The 21426-nt window shown below is 34.0% G+C and overlaps 1 long non-coding RNA gene across 1 annotated transcript in view; it reads left to right on the forward strand.

The window, feature by feature from the left end:
* LOC147077432 (uncharacterized) overlaps window positions 1–21426 on the forward strand; it is a 199066-nt gene that overhangs the window by 82685 nt on the left and 94955 nt on the right. The gene's annotated exons all lie outside the window — the stretch shown is intronic.

A 21426-nucleotide genomic window follows, 5' to 3' on the forward strand; every position in this document is an offset into this window, starting at 1 on the left:
TAATTAAGTAATTATTTGGAAATAAACTAAAGTGTATAATTGTCAACAAGCAATTAAATAAAATAAAATTCATTACTAAGAATAATTTAATGAATAAATTAAATGGAATAACTACAAGGAGTTTTATTTGAAAAATAATCTACGAAGTATTTTACGGAAAACTTCTGATCCGTAGACAGTGACAGGTGGTCAGCTGTCTTTGACATTTACGTAAATATTTACGAAAATAAATTCGATTTGAAAGTTAATCGGATAATTAATAACCTGGACGCCAACCTATTACTGGGTGGTGATTCTAAATAATAAAAAGTTAAATAATATCGATCAAGTGTATTCCAAAAGTGTCGATCAAGAACTTTAGTTGACCACCCTCTCCCAAATAGTACTGAGCTAGCCAAACAAAGGTTCTTATCGGTCCCAGGGCTGGACCGGTCGAAGACAGAGTACCTTTGGGACTATTCAGGGACTGTGGTATCGTCAATGTGTCATTTTATGTGTTTTGAGCCCACTAGATGTCAAGCATTTATACGAACATACACTGCATTTAAAGGGTTTTTCACCAGTATGTGTCGTTTTATGTTTTTTGAGATATCCAAGTTCTGAGCATCTATATACACATACATTGCATTCATAAGGTTTTTCACCAGTATGTTTCATTTTATGTGTTCTGAGATGAACAAGTTGCAAGCATCTATATGAACATACATTACATTTATAGGGTTTTTCACCAGTATGTGTCATTTTATGTTTTTTAAGATCACCAAGTCGCGAGCATCTATATGAACATACATTGCATTTAAAAGGTTTTTCACCAGTATGTGTTATTTTTTGTATCTTAAGATCACCAGGTTGTGAGCATTTATATGAACATACACTGCATTCATAAGGTTTTTCACCAGTATGTTTCATTTTATGTATTTTGAGATGACCAAGTCGCGAGCATCTATATGAACATACATTGCATTTATAAGGTTTATCACCAGTATGTGTCATTTTATGTTTTTTAAGATCACCAAGTCGCAAGCATCTATATGAACATACATTGCATTTAAAAGGTTTTTCACCAGTATGTGTCATTTTATGTATCTTAAGATCACCAGGTTGCGAGCATTTATATGAACATACACTGCATTCATAAGGTTTTTCACCAGTATGTTTCATTTTATGTATTTTGAGATGACCAAGTCGCGAGCATCTATATGAACATACATTGCATTTATAAGGTTTATCACCAGTATGTGTCATTTTATGTTTTTTAAGATCACCAAGTCGCGAGCATCTATATGAACATACATTGCACTTAAAAGGTTTTTCACCAGTATGTGTTATTTTATGTATCTTAAGATCACCAGGTTGCGAGCATTTATATGAACATACACTGCATTCATAAGGTTTTTCACCAGTATGTTTCATTTTATGTATTTTGAGATGACCAAGTTGGGAGCATCTATATGAACATACATTGCATTTATAAGGTTTATCACCAGTATGTGTCATTTAATGTTTTTTAAGATCTCCAAGTCGCGAGCATCTATATGAACATACATTGCATTTATAAGGTTTTTCACCAGTATTTGCATATTTATTTACTTTAATATTACTATGTTGAGAAAATACGATGACTTGATTGTGATCATCAATCACGTCCATGTGAGCAATTTTATGAGATTTTAGAGCACTTCTGCTATCAAAAACTGTGCTACAAATGCAGCAAATTAAATTAAGTGAGAAATGGATTACTCTTCTTAGAATAAGGCGAAGTTCCTTCGGAGTATCTCGTTCAAAAATTTCTTTTTTAATATCTTTCTCATCTATCGTGACTTCTGCATACTGCAACATTCTATCCTGGATTCCATCATCTGAGGATTGTTGACTGTCGCCTGTATCGTGATGTTCTGTGAAAAATCCCGTGGTAGAAACCTAGAATGAAATTCAATATTATGAATTATGTGTTATAATATTCCATTTGTTTTTTTTTCACTTTGCTTATCAGCATCTGCCGACATTATTAAATAACGAAGCGAGAGTAAAATGGCAATAGTGTCGTTGGAGAGTGTGCATAGGCTTTTGACACCAACACAAGAGCACCGACCTTCAGTTGGTGTTAGTGGAGGTGAACTTTTGACGTATTACTGCATATTTCAGCCTTATAATCAACCTGTCGCTTAATAAAATGACGTTAATCACCCATAAAAAACTAAAGTAAGAACCAAGGAGTAAGACCCGCAGTTCATACTGACCGGTTTAGCAACTACTCAGAATGGGCTGTGGATGCCAAAAGTCGACCTAAGCAGTAAGTATTATAGATGTAGTATAATATATATATAAATTATATATATAGTATATATATATAGGTATTACTCGTATGCATAACGAATTAATATGTATTTAAAATGTTTAATTGTACTGATAACATAAGATCACTCAACAAATTTAATATGCCATTACTCAATGTGTAGAATCATTTAAATTAACAATCATTATATAATTGCCATTATATTATAAGCAAAATGACGAATCAAAATACGTAGCTGTTATATACGAGAGTGGTCCTAGAAGTACCCGACCTAAGAAAGAAAACACTAAAAATTTGGGATTTTTTTTAGATCTTTACGTAGTCTTCTTTTAGGTCGATACACTTTTCTAGCGATGTTCAATAGCTTTGATACCCTGTTTATAGTGAGAATCGTCGAGCCCTTCAAAACAGCCATCAACCGCCTTCTCCACCTCTTCATTGTTGGCAAATCTTTCACCACCAAGCCATTTTTTGAAGTTTGGAAGCTGAAAATAATCCGAGGGGGCTAAATCTGTCGAATAGGGTGCGCGAGGAAGCAATTCGAATTTTAACTCATTGATTTTGGCCATCGCGATAACGGATGTGTGAACTGATGAATTGTCCCTATGAAACCAAACAATATTTTTCGCCAAATGTGGTTATTTTTTCTTGATTTCATCACTCAAACGCTGCAATAAGTTTGCATAATACACGCCGTTGATTGATTTTCCTTTCTGAAGATAATCAATGAAAATTACCCCACGCGCATCCTAAAAAACTGACGCAATGACCTTGCCTGCAGATGGAGCTGTCTTCGTCTTTGGAGCCGATTCTCCTCTTTCAGTCGATTGTTTTGACTGTGCTTTCATCTCAGGTGTGAAGTGATGGACCCATGTTTCATCCACGGTTATGATTCGATGCAAAAACTGTGATTATTGCTGTGAAACTTCGCCAAACACTCGATTGAAACATCCTCACGACGCTGTTTTTGTTCCATTGTGAGTAATCGCGGCGCCCACCTTGCGTACAGCTTTCTCATGTCAAAATTTTCAGTCGATATGTGATGCACAGCACTTGTTGAAATGCCTACCATGTCTAGTAGCTCGCGCAATTTTAATCGACGTTCATCCATTACCATTTTGTGGATTTTCGTCACTATTTCTGGCATGGTCACCTCATTTGGTCGACCACTGCGGTGTTCATCTTGGCAGCTCGTACAGCCTCGTTTAAGGGCGGACATGCTCAGCGTAGGTCAAAATTGAGCTTTATTTGTATTTTCAAAGCATGATCCTGAACAATCCTTGACTGCATAAAGTATTTTTATTACATAAAATAGTATTCTTTTAAACCTCTCGCTCTTATGTTTTAGAATATAGTCATATTTCAGTACATGCATGTGCAGTGGTGTTAAGATTTTTTACATTTATTGATTTTTAAACGCATTTAAAAAACTATTAGTATAATTTATGTCGACATTATAATAGTGAAAGATTTACGATAAAACATTATATTGATAATATCTGTGATCCCAAATTTGACAAGAATTAGGCATTTTATTATTCAAAAAATTGGCAAGATTAACACATTTGAAGATTATTCTAAAGATACTAATTATAAGCTATGTCTTTGAACATTCAAGTGTGATAAACACATTTTACGAATAATGATTGTTTTATAATAATTATTGACCTAAGAATAAGGTAGTGTTTTTTTGAAATACGCCATTTCTTTTGGCATTTCCCAGTGGTTAAGCTACAAAATACGGCCGTACCCATAAATTGACATAATACAACTGAAGTAGGGAGTAAGATCATGTTAACGCGCGTGTTTGAACATGTACCTAACCGAAAAAAATCTTTTTTTTAAACGGTACATGTTACTGTTGTAAACAAAGGAGCAGACACCTCCAGAGTAAACTCTAGCGCCGCTTTGATATTGGTTGGACTGAAGCCCTTCAAATGAAAGTATTGTATAACATAAATATGACCAATTTTTTCCATGTTTACAAATTCACTGAGAGCGTTCACTGTTGATGGCTGACAAATAATTACTGAACAACGTAGCATCGTCAATAAGGATGGTACTTTCTATCATGGTCACTATTTTCAAACAACAACTGCTATATATACACGTCAGGTCAGGTACTTCTGGGACTACCCAAATAGAATCGTGTAAAAAGCAGCATATTTTTGAATGTATTATTATTATGCAAATTTACGTAAATTTAATAATAAAGTGCAAGCTCTCCTTATAATTGTTGTATAACTCCGTATGTCAGACAGAGCCAGCGATCGGGCCAATTTTCCACAAACGTTTTGTTTAGAGTATAAGGTGCAGGGAGTGGAAGGAAAACACACTAAGTAGGTGGGCAATTTTCCATAAATAAACTCCATACATGTGAGCGAGATAATACCGTAATGCTAAAACAGAATTAATCAAAATTTCCTTGCAGATCAATTCTTTGTGATGCTATAATTGATTTATATAAACTTAGAAATAAGGCGAACATAAAAGTATTAAATTCTAATGGATTCAAGTTCTGTACTATTCCATTTAAGTCGTTTTTTGCGACCCGGGTTTCGCCTTTCGGCATCTTCAGGCGTCATGTATACTCACCAAAGGCAAACACACACTGACAACGAACACCCTTAACTCTACCTTATATAGTAAATCAATACAATAAAGTAGGTAAAAACTCCATTACCTACCTATTTAGTCAGAGGTTACAATAAACAAATTATGAATAGCTGAAGTGTCTAATTAGTAAGTAAAAAACCTAATTAGTAAAACCCTATTTAATAACAATACACTGGGCAGCATATTGTTATAATAAATCGTCAAACCTAATAATAGGTCAAAATTCTTTATAACAATAAAAATACTACACTCAAGAGGTGTAAATCGTCAATTCTAAGAAAAATAATTAATCGAGTTAACTAATGAGATATTAGTCTTTAATAATACTCTTATATGGTACCTACTTTTATAACATTATTTTTTAACAAAAACAAAATTATACATATAAACTCGCTTAATATAATATATAACTCACCTAATATTATAATATCTCTATATATATAAAAATCTCAAAAAATAATGTTATAAAAGTAGGTACCATATAAGAGTAATATTAAAGACTAATATAAACCTGTAGAGTTAAGGGTTTTCGTTGTCAGTGTGTGTTTGCCTTTGGTGAGTGTACATGACGCCTGAAGATGCTGAAAGGCGAAACCCGGGTCGCAAAAAACTAATTAAATGGAATAGTACATAGCTTGAATCCATTAGAATTTAAATTCAAATTCCATCAAGTACCTTCGGTCGAAAGTATTAATATTATAATAGTAATAACTAATAGACTAAGATAATCTTAAGCCTTTATAACGTTGTATCTATGCTTTAGACGAGTATGTCCGAACATAAGTAGAAATGAAAAATCATAGTTTGTAAAGCTCAAAACGGGACGATATAACAATAAAGTTTAAACGCACATCCTTACAAGTCCAGTCGATGAGCTAAGGGACCATTATGTATGTAAACTATTAACTTCTCTTATTCAAGATGTAACTATTTGAGAGGTAAAAATTTAATTCGCGCAGCGTATCTCTTCTTTTTCTGGTCAAACCTGATTGGCTCTCGTACATAGCTAGATGCCACGTACAGGTGTTGTAGGGAATGTTAAAGTATCAAACGTTCTTCCCCTGATTTCCCGAGCCTTCTCTAAAGTAGCTCGTTCATTAGCTATTAATTAAATCTATCTTTCATATACCTTTTTGGGTAAATTTCTGTACAAGTACTAACCCCCATCCGCGAGTATACTCCTAGCGTTTTTCCTAGTTCTTCTTAGAACCGCTATAAGTAATAAGGGAAACATACGTGAGATTTTCAGTATATCTGCAAACCATTAGCATTCATATTATATTTACCTATCGTTGAAACCATTAAATTATCCATACAGAGATATACTCTCTATAGAGAGAGACAGGAGGAGTGTCTTCTTTTAAGCCATTTTCTCCCAAAGTCCCTCCGGGCGCCTATCAAAAGAGCCCGAATTTCTATAGAATTCAGTTCCGTTCAAGTGATATTCTCCAAAACACGCGCAGGATCTCTTCAGTGCAAACTTCGCACTTTTCGTAAAAGTCTTCGTAAACAGAAGCACTCACACATCCGAAAGTAAACCACTAACAAGTTTACCTGGCGATAATAATTATTAGTCATACTCCGATGACTCACCAGTATTAATGATCGCAAATAAGTTCCTAAGTACTTCGATCAGCCGTTCCGCCGCGAGTACATCCTAATTACGTGTGCGGTTCTCCAACTTTCTAATTAGCGACTCATACCTCTAAGCCGCCTAGTGTAAATCTAGACATTATAAATAATTATATAAATCGTTTCTATTCATTTTAATAAGGTGTAAAATTTAAGTTTTATAAATGAATAAATAAACATTTTATAAGTTTCATTATAAAACCGAGTTCCTTGAACAAAAGACAATTAGAAAAATTATATAAATATTTCTATAAATAAACTATAGACATTATTAAGACTTTTATAAGTTAATAAAAAGTAAATAAATAAATATATATAAATAAATTTGGACTTTAATACTCAATAAAATTCTACGAATAAGTTTCTATAATTATAAATATAAACTATATATAATTTTTTTACAGTTTTTCTAAGAACTATATTATACAATATATAAATTACTAGCTGACCCGGCGAACTTCGTACCGCCTCAGAATCAATAATCTTGTGTTAACTTATTAGCTAAATTAAATTCAGTTTTTTATTAAGTTAAAATGAATACTCAAATGAATAAGTTCAATAAATGTGCAAAAATCAAATCAAAATGAAAAGTAAATTATATTGAGCTATACACACTGTACACCCACGATGACCGCGTGGATTAAGCGCCGGTCTATAGTGTCGAGGGTCCCCAGGTTCAAATCCTGGGTCTGGTAAGTTCACATATTGTTTCTCAATTTGTTCATGAGTCAGAGTATGGTCCTAATAGGTTGAGCAAGTGGCTGACATCCATTTCTCGTAAATATAAAATCTGTTAATACAAACCTCCAATCTGTGGAGGCCCATATGATCCTATTAGGATCGGATATGGTCAAAAGAAAAAAAAGAATGTTATTCACGTGGCAGCAAGGCATTTGCTTTATTGAAGCGAATGGAAATGATTCGCGTAGCATTGTTGCACTACTTTATATTAAGCTATTTGCACTCGGGTCGATTCCCTTCATTGAATCACCTTGTGATATACGACATTTTTCGTTTTGTTGTCAGGTGCAAAAATGTACAAAGCAGATGGTTAGCCGACACATGAACATGCTACATACAATTGACCGTGAGAGAAACATTCATTTTATAGATTCAGGCCACAAACACGCAAGGATTGGCCTCGTAATTTGTTGATCGTCATGCCGAATGCAAGACGAATTAAAAATTGAATTCGTTTAAACTCGAACTATCGGTTGGGATCATCGAAATTCTCGGATTGAGAACTTCCTCACCTTTGAACATTCCTTTGATTATCGTCACGTGAATCACATTGCCCATGAGTTTTATTTTATTTATTTAGAAAGAGTATTACGGCATTGACAACTAACTCACCACCAAACGCGTTATGTTACATAGTTTTTGTTGGTTCAGATTTCAAAGCATGATGACTACTGAGCCATCCTTCAGTTGTAAATTGTGCGGTGGCAAGCCAGGCAGATCCAATGACTTTAAAAATTCAGTTGGATAGTTAGTTGCTTCGTCTTCGTTTGTTACACAGTCGGTTGATATGAAGGAATGCAGTGGACAAACGATTTGTTTTTGAATTGTGAAGTTTAAGTGATCCACATCTTTGTTCTTTGCCGCAGGAATGCTCGTTCACTCGACCAATTGTGCTTTTTGTGGTTAGCAATGATGTTCGGGAACACTTTCCTGATAAGTACGTCCTTAGTTGAGACGTAATTGCAAAAATTCAGCGGAAACGAAATCAATCCGTTCGATTCGACAGCGTGGTGTGTTATGTCCAAATACCCCTATGGAACAAGAACAAAAACAAAAATCTCGGCCCTTATTCTCCGGAGGCCAACCTGACACTGATCACGGCAGCAATCAGCAAGGGAAGGCAGAGGGTGCTAAGAATCCCCGGAAAGACGGTAACGGCTGCTTACCAATGACCATTGCCACCTATAACGCGAGAACATTATCCAGCAACGCCAAACTTCTAGAGCTCGAAGAAGACGAAACGGCCACAGGGTCGCCCTAAAAGCCGCTGGATTGACAAACTGGTAAAGTTCGGCGGAAATACGTGGCAGCGAACGACACAGGACCGAGAGAGTTGGAGAAAGCTTGGGGAGGCCTTCATCCAGCAGTGGATTGACCCCGGCTGATGATGATATTTATTTGTATCATTTTTTTGTATATTTTTTATTATTATATTACGTAATATTTTTTTCTCTTTAAAACAGTCACGTGGCATATGTTCACCATCACTGCTATAAAATAATGATTAGTCAGCAGTAGGAGTCGCAGGAGAGGTAATACCACTTGTTGACGGCTAGTTTCCGAATGCTTGGGCTTGTACTTGAATCGATCGATTAAAGCGGACTATGGTACTGGGTGGTGTAAATTGGTACCTACATAACCTACGTTTTTACTTCGAATTTTGGAGTCCCGAACATACTTCAATTTAAATCTAGTACAATCTTAAAAAGCTTGACATAATCATAATTATTAATAGATAGGTACTTTTATCATTTTATAAAACGCGTTTTCTATCAGAAACTGCGCTTTTTCAGATCTTTATTTCCATCGTGCACAAATTAATTATCGTAAAGTCATTAAACACTTTCTATAAACCTACTCGATATATCACAATTACAATTATTATTAGGTACTAAAAAACTATTAAAATCTGAAATAAGCACACTGGTGTACGTATGAAATTAACCAAAAAATAAACATGTATAGGATAACTAATTTATAAAATAGAAATAGTTCCAGGTTTAGTATTTATTAAGAGTTCAGAGGATAATTAAAAATAAAGGAGAATACTTCACACGGTACCTTTACTAGAATAGATTAACTAGATAAGACTTATAGATAACCACACTTTACACTAGAAACGAATCTTGATACTGTAAAGTGCTTAGTTTCAAAATTGAAGGCCCGTATGATCAAAAGGGTCAGACCTAATCAGACTAAGCTGACTGGCCGTAAGACTGAGATAAAAATTACGGTATTAACATACAGTTAAATCCCAATCCGTCTATATAGCGCTTGCAGAATTTTCTTCCTTGAGAACAATTGCGGTAACCATATAAATTTTAATGCCATGTAGATATCGATGTTTCGAATATAAAAAAAATGTTTAAAAGTTGTGTATTAGTGAACCTGTAAATAAACGTACCTGGTCTACTGGGCTGTATTGTCGATCGGAGGAGCCGGGTTGAGGATTCTCATTATTGATTTGGCGAATTGCATCGTCAACAAATTCTTGTTTGATGATGACACCCTCATTATCATTCTCTGATCTTGTATTTATCAGGATGTCTTCACACTCCTGAAAAAAACAACATGATTAATAATATTATGTAACAGTATCACCATTATGATCAGCCAGAGTCAACCCATTTCTGGATAAGACCTGCCACAGCTGCATCCTCTGCTTTCAGTGACCACCAATGTACGACTGCATTTGGCAAGTGAATGTATACTCACCGAAAGACATTCCGGCTAACTGCAGAACATAGCGTACTTTAATCTTCCTTTTGTAAACATATCGTACATTGAGATCTATAGCGTAGTAACTGCAAATAACATGATATTGTGTAATTTGAGTTTGAATGTAAAATAATTAACTACAATTTAATTAATTGCAGTAGATAGCAGAAAGTTGTACCATGTTAGAATCATTTTGTGTACTTTACCCTACTGTAGTTCTTAAATATATAAATATATTTTTTTAAATTATATTGTGGATTTTTGCAGTTGCGGCCATATAGTTTGAGAATTGACGAACAAACTTGCATATGCGGCTTCATGGTTTTAATAGAAAAAAACCAAATGCTCCTTTTCATATAAAATTTTATTAAAATTAGTGTTTTATATAAAAATTCTTTTATTATAGAAATAAAAAATCAATAAAAATAATATAAAACAGAGAAATAAAATAGAACAATAAAAATAACTTAATGATCAGTAAAATTCGAAATATATTATATTTCAATGTCAGACAATTAAAAAAAAATTGTGTGTGTAATTATGTACGTACGTTAGAAGTTATACTTCGTTCGCGTAACAACACAAAACTTGTGATAACCTAGATTCTCCGACTAGCTCTTAATTATCTTGTTAAATTAGACACGTAAGAAAATGGGCCGCCTATTGAAGCGCCGTTGGATTATTTCTATATATTTTAACTTATATTACGAAATTATGTAATTATTTATCGTTTTTTTTTATTTTTAAAGTACCAACTGTCACTCTGGCGTTTAATAGTTATTTAAGGTAAGGAATTGCTGTTCGGTTATCAGGAATACAGCGGAAAACACATTTTGAAAATACCCGATATACTGGATTATTTGTTAGTTTGGGTTAGTTTAGGTTAGATTAGGTTGATAACCGAACAGTACCCATTAATTTGTTACAAAAAGTTATGGAAATAGAATTGGTCTATTCTCACTCCATTTCACGTAGATATTGTTTCCGTTTATAGTATTTTATGACTGAAAGTAGTTTTTTATTATCTACCTAAAAAGGGCTCACGGGCGATTAATTATATTTACTAATAATCACATTAATTATTGCTTTACATTCGAATGATTGTGATGTATAAATCGCCATATTTAAATATACTTACGTGATTAAACAAAAGATTTATATACCTACTCAATACTGTCTCAAAATATCTGTTTTAGCAATCGCCAATAGCTCGAATCTACTCCGCAATCAATAAATGAAACAAGTTTGACTGAATTATATTATAATAGTTCTTTATGAAGTTTCAAAGATGCATTGCAAATTCAAACCTTCAATATAAGACGGTATCAAGGGAAGAAAACGGCACATATACCTACGTACAATTGAACATACCTGATGTATTGGCCTGTCATCTGAATATGAACAACCCGGTTGAGGGTATTCATCATCATATAATTGGTGTGGTATATCTTCATTAATCTCGCGCTTGACGACAGCTGGTTGATTATCAAATGTTTTATCGGAGAGTTCCGCTATAAGGTTCTGAAAGAAGCATTATTACATTTTGTAAACACAGTAAAACCAGTAAAGTTTCAGTTCACGAAACATCCATACAACGATGTACTTATAATAATTATATTTAACATGATTTAGTAGATAACCTAACATATATCACACGTATGTATCATAGCTGTCAAATTGTTTAAACATGTAATTTTTTGAAACAAAGTTTAATATCTCCTTATGTTCCTAAATAGTATGTAAAAATTCCACAGTTTACAATAATAAACTAATCATTCGTATTCTCAATCTAATGTAATTGTAAAATAATTTAGTTTCCAAAAACTAACCTCGAAATTGCAACTTGAAACGTCCGCATTCTCTTGCGTTACATGAAAGCGAGGGTCCGGGTTGTTCGGATGGCAAGTCAGCGTGTCAAACAAAGGCTTGCGTTCTATATCGGATTGTTCTCCATCACATTCTTGCTTTAGATCCATGTTAAGTGTAAATACGGCAGGAACAACGTGACAAACAGGATAATTTTAGAAAAGTGTTGCCACAATACCGAAAAATGTTTTCCGTCGATACTAATATTTATAATAAATACAATAACACTTGACACGGGTGACACACTTCAATAATAATTATGTATGTTTTGTTGTCAAAATAAAACAATGGAGCGATAATGATAATCAGCATTTCCTCAATCATAACGAGATCAGCGCATCTCGGTTTTCAAATGGCAAAAGGGCCTATCTGCATTTTTTCTATTTTCAAGTTTTCTTTTACAGACGTGAAAGACATAATTAATGTTAAACGCGGCATAAGAACATATCTGTCAGTGCAATACAAACAAAATGCCACCCGTATTTTGAGCCAGGCACACGGACATTGGGTGTGATTTACACCATGCACTTATAAACAAGAAAAAGTCAAAAGACATGGCCCTTTGACAATGTCTTGTTGGTTTTACTTACCTACTACTTGATCCTTGACTAAATGGGTAGGCAATAAAGTGTCCCAACTTTATTGTATTAATTGATTTATTATATAGGTTAAAAATATCAGTGTAGGTATTGAGAGATCCCGGATCCTGTGGCTAGCTCGGGATGTTGGTAGGACCCGGGATTCACAAAAATTAAATAGGTAATAAATGAAATAATGTCCTTAGATTACTAATACGAAGCTTTATATTTTCAACGGTTATTTTACAAAGAAACTAAACTTATGTTTAACAGTATCCAAATTAATCTCATATTATTACGTTCCTAATGTTAATTATATCGTAACATCGCTTATATTCTAATTATTTATAATTATCTGGATTCGTTTTATTGTTAAGTTTTTAGCGCGGGAATTGGCGAACTCAATAGGTACCACGTCTTTCCGCGACTATGTATTTTTTCCGACTCTTTTTATATTGAGCAGTGATGCCATCTTTTTTTTTTAAATACTCCCGAATATTAAATTTCTTTGGCTTTCGTTTCCTTTGTTCGGCACAATCACATTCTTATATGACATACTATTTATATAATTAGATACAATTCTTACGTGCTAAGTACATGTTGAATATTTTGACAATTAATCAAGGAATTTTGGACGTTCGTACGCCCATTGTTGACTAGGAGGACAGGTGACATGGTTACACCTAATAATTACGTAATTTAGACTATCGGGAGAGGCCCAATAGTCATGGGTGTAACAGTTATATACGCTGTTAGTGTGTATTTGTCATTGGTGAATCTGCGTAGTGCTTGAAAATATCGAATGGGACAATCCGAGTGGTAAAAAACTACCTACTCAAATAGAATAGTACAAAACTTAAATCCAATAAAATACAGTTTATTGTTTGATCGCTTCCACGGAATAGGCTTTTTAGTATTCCGGCCATACATAATAAATAATTACGTATTGCGGCAACACTTCTCTTAAATTAATGTACCTACCTTGATTGGATCCCGTTTGTCACGTTCTTCCTGACATATTTACCATTAAAATGGATGTAAAGCGAGAATGTGCTGGAGAACAATCTGATACAGAAGGCAAGCCTTTGTTTGACACACTGACTAGCCACCCAATCAGCCCGGAAGTTCGCACTCATGTAAAGGAAGAGAATGTCGACTTTTCAAGTTTGAATTTCGAGGTTAGTTTTTGGAAACTGATTTTTCTTACAATCACGCTGTATTGCGAATAAAACGATTAATATATTATTATAATAATTTGCTTGTTTATAAACTGCGTAGAGACACAATGATATTAAACGTTGATTTAAAAAATAACTCGATTATACATTTTGACAGCTACGATACATTTGTGATTTAGGTTAGGCAGGTTATCTTCTAATTCATTTTGACTATAATTAGTATACATTGTTATATGGATATTCCTTGAAGTCACGTGAACTGTAAGTGGTTTTACTGTGTTAACCATAATGTTTCTTTCAGTATCTTTTAGCGGACCTCTCTAATATAAAATCTGAGACAGATGATCAACTATCCGTCATCAAGCGCCAGATTATTGAAGATGTAATAGACCCATTATGTGATGTTGAAGATCCTCAACCGGGTTCAGATTACAGGCCATTACATCAGGTTCGTTCAATTGTATAACGTGTTATTTTTCTTCCCTTGGTGCAGTCTTAAAGTAAAGGTTGGAATTAGCAATACATGTTTTAATCTTTAAACCCTTTCACACGCGACACCATTGTCTCGAGCCGCTGCATGAATGGTCGCGTTTAGACGGAGTAACAAGTATGTCGCGTTCATATATATGTAGAGATATCGATCATGCGGTGCCCAATCCGTTGACATCTTCTCAATTGATGAGGGTGACGTGTTTAGATTTTATTTAAAAAATTAAGAAAACCCGCTCTTAGTGACCGCATAATATGTTCCAACATTTTTTTTAAAGGGCTGTATTGACTTTGTCATGGGCCCAATGTCATATATATTTTACCTGTCAATGAAAACGGGTATCTTTCCGGAAGCATGGAAGATGTCGAAGGTTACTCCAATTCATAAGAGTGGTACGGAGTTATCAGTGGAAAACTATAGGCCAGTAGCCATTCTCTATGCACCAGCAAAAGTTCTTGAGATAATCATGCACAGCATGATTTCTCCGAGGATTGAGTCATTTCATTGCCGACTCAAGTATTAATCTATAGATGGCGCTGGTCATTTATAATGAATGAGCAGCATGGATTTGGAGCAGGTCGTTAAACGATTTCTCGCGTTATTCGGTAGTTATTTTAAGAATCGTCAACAATACGTATCGTGCACCCTCTATTAGTCACAGACATGACATTTAAAACATTTTCTGGTGTGCCTAAGGGCTGAAAGTTGAGGCCATTGCTGTTCACGTTTTTTATAAATGACATAGCATTGGTAATTAAAAATGCTATGTTTATGTTGTTTGCTGATGACTTAAAACTCTTCATGAAAGTTGTAATGCAAGGATTTACTGCTGACAGTACATATTACCGAGACCATAAAAAGAAAACCCACGTGTACACACGTATTATTGTGAAGTTGCAAGATTGCTTGCATGAATCAAAAAAGTTCGCTTCTTAATTTTCACGTGACAGATGGGATTTGTTCGATATCCCCGCCTGCGCAGTAGAGCGACTAGCTTCTATCAGGACAGAGTGAAGGCTGCTCTCAATCAGCTCTTCCTCTGCTTCACCTGCCTTGGAGGCTACCCAAAACTACCAGTCTCTCCAAAGTATCCGCTCCGCGCCGAACAATTTGTCAAAAAAACTGTAGAATTCGTTTCAGACATAAATTGTCGAGAGACCTTCCTTTATAAATTATTAACATTTTATATATAACATATGGAACATACATAATTTTGAAAACACTTTTGAGAATTACCTTTAAATTTAAATTTTACAAAACCCACTTTGATTTAAAAAAGCCGATTGGCAATAGTACTTCAATTTGGAAAGCTCTTATTTTTAACCGCGATATTATGGTTTAGTTTAGGCAGGGTTTAATGGAATTTTAAGTACTATTTTAATGAAAACAAATAAGTATGCTTGATAATGTTTAGTGTGCACTATTTTTGTCGGATCTTAACAGCCTACTTTCACCTAGATAATAACGTTTTAATATGTTATATTAATAATATGTACTTATTGACAGCATGTTATATGAAACGTTGTTTATTTCAGTTCGCTGCGACGGGTGTCACTGGTATCAAAGCTGAGACTGACATAAAGCGCGAATTCACTGAAGATAAAATGCCACCATTTTCTGATGAAGATCCTCAACCCGGATGTTCACATTCAGATTACACACCAGGACATAGGGTACATTCAATTTTATATATTGTAACATTTGCTTCTCTATTCGCCGATTTTTATCGAAGGTTGACTTTTAAAATTTCAATAAATCTCCGTACTATTAATACCTAGCCAGTCGTATTGAAAAAAGTGATTAAAGTAATCAATACCTACCTACTTTGATTTAAAGTACAAAAGCCGATTGCCTATGGTAACTTTATTTGGAAAGCGCTTCGGAGAGTATTGTAAGAGCCATTAGTTAAAGTCTTAACTTCCTAATTATTATGATAGGTTATTAATTAATACTGGGTAATTATTGAGTTTTTAAGAAAACACTCATAAAAGCCACTTTAACAGATTGTATTGCTGCAGGTATGTATTCATTAAAAAATTAGGAGAACACAAATTATCTCTTAAATAGTAGAAGTGATTAGTATACATATTAATATATCGATGACCCATTCTCATTTTTTTATAATTTTCAAATAATGTCTTTATTACCTTTTTAGTAAAGTTGTTATAAAACGCAAACTGTGAAAATCATTTTCCGTAGAAATATATATGTACTTATCATAAAATTGTACAGCTTTTCATCACTTTTAAATATTCGGTTAAATTAAAAATAATAATTTCTCGTGGTTGCCTTTGTAAAGGACTTTTCACACAAAGACGCAGCGTTTACACACCTACTATATGCGCACGAAAGTAAGTGTGCTTCTGCGCAGGTCCGTTTATAAGTAGTTTAGCCATAATACTTGAACTACCACTACTAAAGACTTGCTATTTTGCTCAGATCATTATTTAAATATCAGATGTGCTCAACGGGTAAACTTTATTAATTAGAAAAATATTTATGCTATCACATTTTTATGTGTAAATTATATAAACCGAGTCATTCCTTCTCGAATGTGTCGCTCTTTGGATAACTGCTGTTCCTATGCGACGCTTAGTATGCGTGCCTTCACTAATTCAGAAGTATGATACGAGTATATTAAAATATTGTTTAAACTGTTGATCGAAGTCGCTTGCTGAAATTTGAATATATATTCTCTCCCGCACTTTCAGGTATAACTCCATGTCCCCGATATAGTCAGTAACACTGCATACAACACTTTATAATCGTAGCCAAGATAAGATGGTTCTAGTTAATATTAAAATATTGTTTATACTATTGATCTAAGTTGCCTGATGAAATTTCAATATAAATTCTATCAATTTGAATATTTTTTGTGACATTGGTTTCGCCTTTCGGCATCTACCGACACTATGCACACTCCAATGACACACTGGCATAGAAATTACTAGTTATTACACGTAAATTACAATGTTTTTATCGATCAGGGTGCAAAATTGCCTCATAGTATGTACGTTATTCTGGTGATATTTATATTTTATCAAGAAATATTAGAAATAAACACAGTAAAGTGAAACTATCTTATTCACATCAATCTAAAATTTTGCATTCAAAACTATATAAGATTTATACATTATTACCAAAAGCAGTACCACAATTGTGTCATTGTCTGTTTTGTGCATTTTCCTTTGATGTTACATGTAGGTGCATTTTTTTTAAACTATTAACGGATCGTAACGTAACATTGTTTGTATTTAATATCTATGTCGGTACTATTACCATTTCTTAATGTAATTTTCATTCTCACTATACGTATAATGTCTGAAGATGCTGAAAGGCAAAAGAATAAAAAATAACTCAAATGGAACAGTTTAAAATCTAATTGAGAATAATATTAACTTCGAATATTTTTGTTTTTTCTAGGTTTCTGCTAAAGGCTTTTTCTCAAAGCATCACGATATAGACAGGTGTCAACAATCCTCGCCTGGTGGATTAAAAGATAGAATGATACAGTATTCAAAAGTGACGATAGATGAACAAAAGATTAAAAGAGAAATCTCAGAACGTAAGACTCCGAAGGAACTTCGACTTATTTTGAGAAGATTAGTACATTTCTCACGTAATTTGATTTGCAGCTTTTGTAACGCAGTTTTTGGATGTAGAAGTACTCTTAAAAGTCACAAAGTAATTCACACGAGCTTTATTGCTAATCAACATGAAGAAAATATATTCTCGCAAATAAATCATCTCAAAGCGCATAAAATGACACATACTGGTGGAAAACCTCATAAATGCAAGGTATGTCCATATAGATGCTCGCGAGTTAGTAATCTTAAACTCCATGAAATAATTCATACAGGTGAAAAACCTCATAAATGCAAGGTATGTCCATATAGATGCTCGCAACTTAGTAATCTTAAACTCCATGAAATGATTCATACAGGTGAAAAACCTCATAAATGCAAGGTATGCCCATATACATGCTCGCAACTTGGTCATCTTAAAATCCATGAAATGACTCACACCGGTGAAAAACCTCATAAATGCAATAAATGCAAATATAGATGCTCGCAACTGAATGATCTTAAAAGACATGAAATGACACACACGGGTGAAAAACCTCATAAATGCAAGGTATGTCCATATAGATGCTCGCAACTTAGTAGTCTTAAACTCCATGAAATGATTCATACAGGTGAAAAACCTCATAAATGCAAGGTATGCCCATATACATGCTCGCAACTTGGTCATCTTAAAATCCATGAAATGACTCACACCGGTGAAAAACCTCACAAATGCAATATATGCAAATATAGATGCTCGCAACTGAATGATCTTAAAAGACATGAAATGACACACACGGGTGAAAAACCTCATAAATGCAAGGTATGCCCATATAGATGCTCGCAACTGCTTAGTCTTAAAAAACATGAAATGATTCATACAGGTGAAAAACCTCATAAATGCAAAGTATGCCCATATACATGCTCGCAACTTGGTCATCTTAAAATCCATGAAATGACTCACACCGGTGAAAAACCTCATAAATGCAAGGTATGCCCATATAGATGCTCGCTACTGATTAGTCTTAAAAAACATGAAATGACACACACAGGTGAAAAACCTCATAAATGCAAAGGATGCCCATATAGATGCTCGCTACTTAATAATCTTCAAAACCATGAAATGACACACAGGTGAAAAACCTCATAAATGCAAGGTATGCTCATATAAAAGCTCGCATCTGAGTGATCTTAAAAAACATGAAATGACGCACACCGGTAAAAAACCTCATAAATGCAAATATAGATGCTCGCAACTGAATGATCTTAAAAGACATGAAATGAGACACAGGTGAAAAACCTGATAAATGTAAGATATGCCCGTATAGAAGCTCGCATCTTAGTCAATTAAAAAAACATGAAATGACACACACAGGTGAAAAACCTCATAAATGCAAGGTGTGCCAATATAAGTCCTTGCATCTTGGTAATCTTAAAATCCATGAAATGACACACACAGGTGAAAAACCTCATAAATGCAACGTGTGCCCTTTTAAGTGCTTGCAACTTGGTTATCTGAAAATCCATGAAATGACGCACACAGGTTAAAAATCTTATAAATGTAAGATATGCCCATATAGAAGCTAGCATCTTAGTCAATTAAAAAAACATGAAATGACACACACAGGTAAAAAACCTCATAAATGCAAGATGTGCCAATATAAGTCCTTGCATCTTGGTAATCTTAAAATCCATGAAATGACACACAGGTGAAAAACCTCATAAATGTAAGGTGTGCCTATATAGATGCTCGCAACTTTTTAGTCTTAAAAGACATGAAATGACACACAGGCGTAAAACCATATAAATACAAGGTTTGTTAATATAGATTCTCGCGACTCGGTTATCTTAAAAAACATGAAATAACAGATAATGGTAAATAATCTTATAAAATATAATTACGAGAAATGGATGTAAGCCAGGATTCGAACCTAGGACCCACGACGCTATAGGTCGACGCTTATGCCGTGGCCATCGTATAAGATAATCCATAATGTGGATGCCCTTTGCCTATATAAATGACAAGATTCATACTGTTAATACCCTTATAAATGTAGGTTAGGAGTGATTATATGCTACGAGGGTGGGTCAATAATTCCTTAGAAAAAAGCATTAAAACAGTTTTTTTTTTTTTTTTATTTCTCAACATAATCTTCTTGGAGCTCAATACACTTGGTTAGACGTTTGTAAACAAGTAAATTTTTTTTTTAAATGTACGAGAAACACACAACAACCCGACCAATCTGATTGAAACTTCGCAGCATACTGAATCGGTAGTGCCGCTGCATGAAAACAAACCGCTTACAGTACTAGTCGCGCCACCTATCGGCTTTTCTAAGGACTTATTGACCCACCCTCGTATCTTGTCAAGCGACCCTATGGGTAGAGCATATTGTTTATTAAGAGTATTTGCGAAAAGTTATTGTTTTCCCGGACGGCGCCTTGAACGACTACCTTAATAATGCCATCTGATTTATACCTACTGATTTTGCCGCCTTTGTATGATGTTGCCTGTGACTATATTTTATTTATAATAAAATCAACGTTGTTTTTCTTGTTGCGATATTGTAAATTGTATTGGAATTTCCTAAAGGAAGAAATTAAAACAACGTGTTGGTTCCTGCTAATACTATCAAACATCTGGAGAATAGAATATTATATATACATAAATTATTATTTTTAAATTATTAGGAGTTGGAAATTAACCAACACCAATTTATTGGTTCATGTATGTATATTTTCATAATTACCCACTTAAAAAAATACGCTGCCACGAAAATTATAATTATTTTAGTTTTATTTTTTATCATTTTATTTAGAAATTTGATAAAAAAACGAGTATAGTTATACCTGGATATATAATTATTGGATGTGCTCATATGATATAATATAATTTTGTGTACCTACTGATAATAATTGTTGTTTATTACGTACTTCACCCTGTCATTAATTACCCACTCTTAAAGCATCATGCAAGCACAAGGTCGTACTAACTACCTAGTTCCATTTCCACGTCTTGCGACATGTGAGACAAGCAGCGCGTAGATTTCTTTTGTAGCATCGCTGCGGGGAAAGGGAGGGTCTTCCACGGTGACGGTTTTGTTTCTGATGTTTTTATGTGTGTATATTCAATATAGAAAAAAAAATATTTTGCTTTGCAAATGTAGTTGGCACCCCTTTTATATTATGGGTTTTGTTTGGATAATAAAAAATATTACTATATAATTTTATTCTTTTAATAAAATCCACTGTAAATTAACATTATAATCAAATACTTGAAAAAAAGTTTAAATATATTATTATTTGGCTCCACAATCCGGTGTGGATCATGGCCGCCTCACAAAAAGCTTTCATAACATTATTTTTTATGAGAAATATATGTTAACCACTTGTTCAAACTTTGAGGTCCATAATCTAGATTCAAACACACATTGAAATGCAATACCTATGTTAATTTTACCAGACCCGGGATTTGAACATGAGCTTACTAAGCGGATACATTACTACTCAGCCATCGCGGGCGTATTTAATAAGTTAGCAGTTGTTATAATTGTTCAAAGAGTGTTGATTTCAGTGACATACCTAGACAAAATGCTGCTCCATTGTTTGTACAGTATTTTTTATCATCCTTTCATGTACTTCAATGTATATGTATCTGAGAACGGTGTTGTATACATCACTAACAAAATATATCACCTACCACTAAATCTAAATGCCATCTCTACTCAATGGTCAATATTGCAAATAC

The sequence above is a fragment of the Rhyacophila brunnea genome, unplaced genomic scaffold, assembly GCF_057557595.1.
Source record: "Rhyacophila brunnea isolate RB1 unplaced genomic scaffold, BYU_Rbru_1.0 scaffold_13, whole genome shotgun sequence".
Lineage (NCBI taxonomy): Eukaryota > Metazoa > Arthropoda > Insecta > Trichoptera > Rhyacophilidae > Rhyacophila > Rhyacophila brunnea.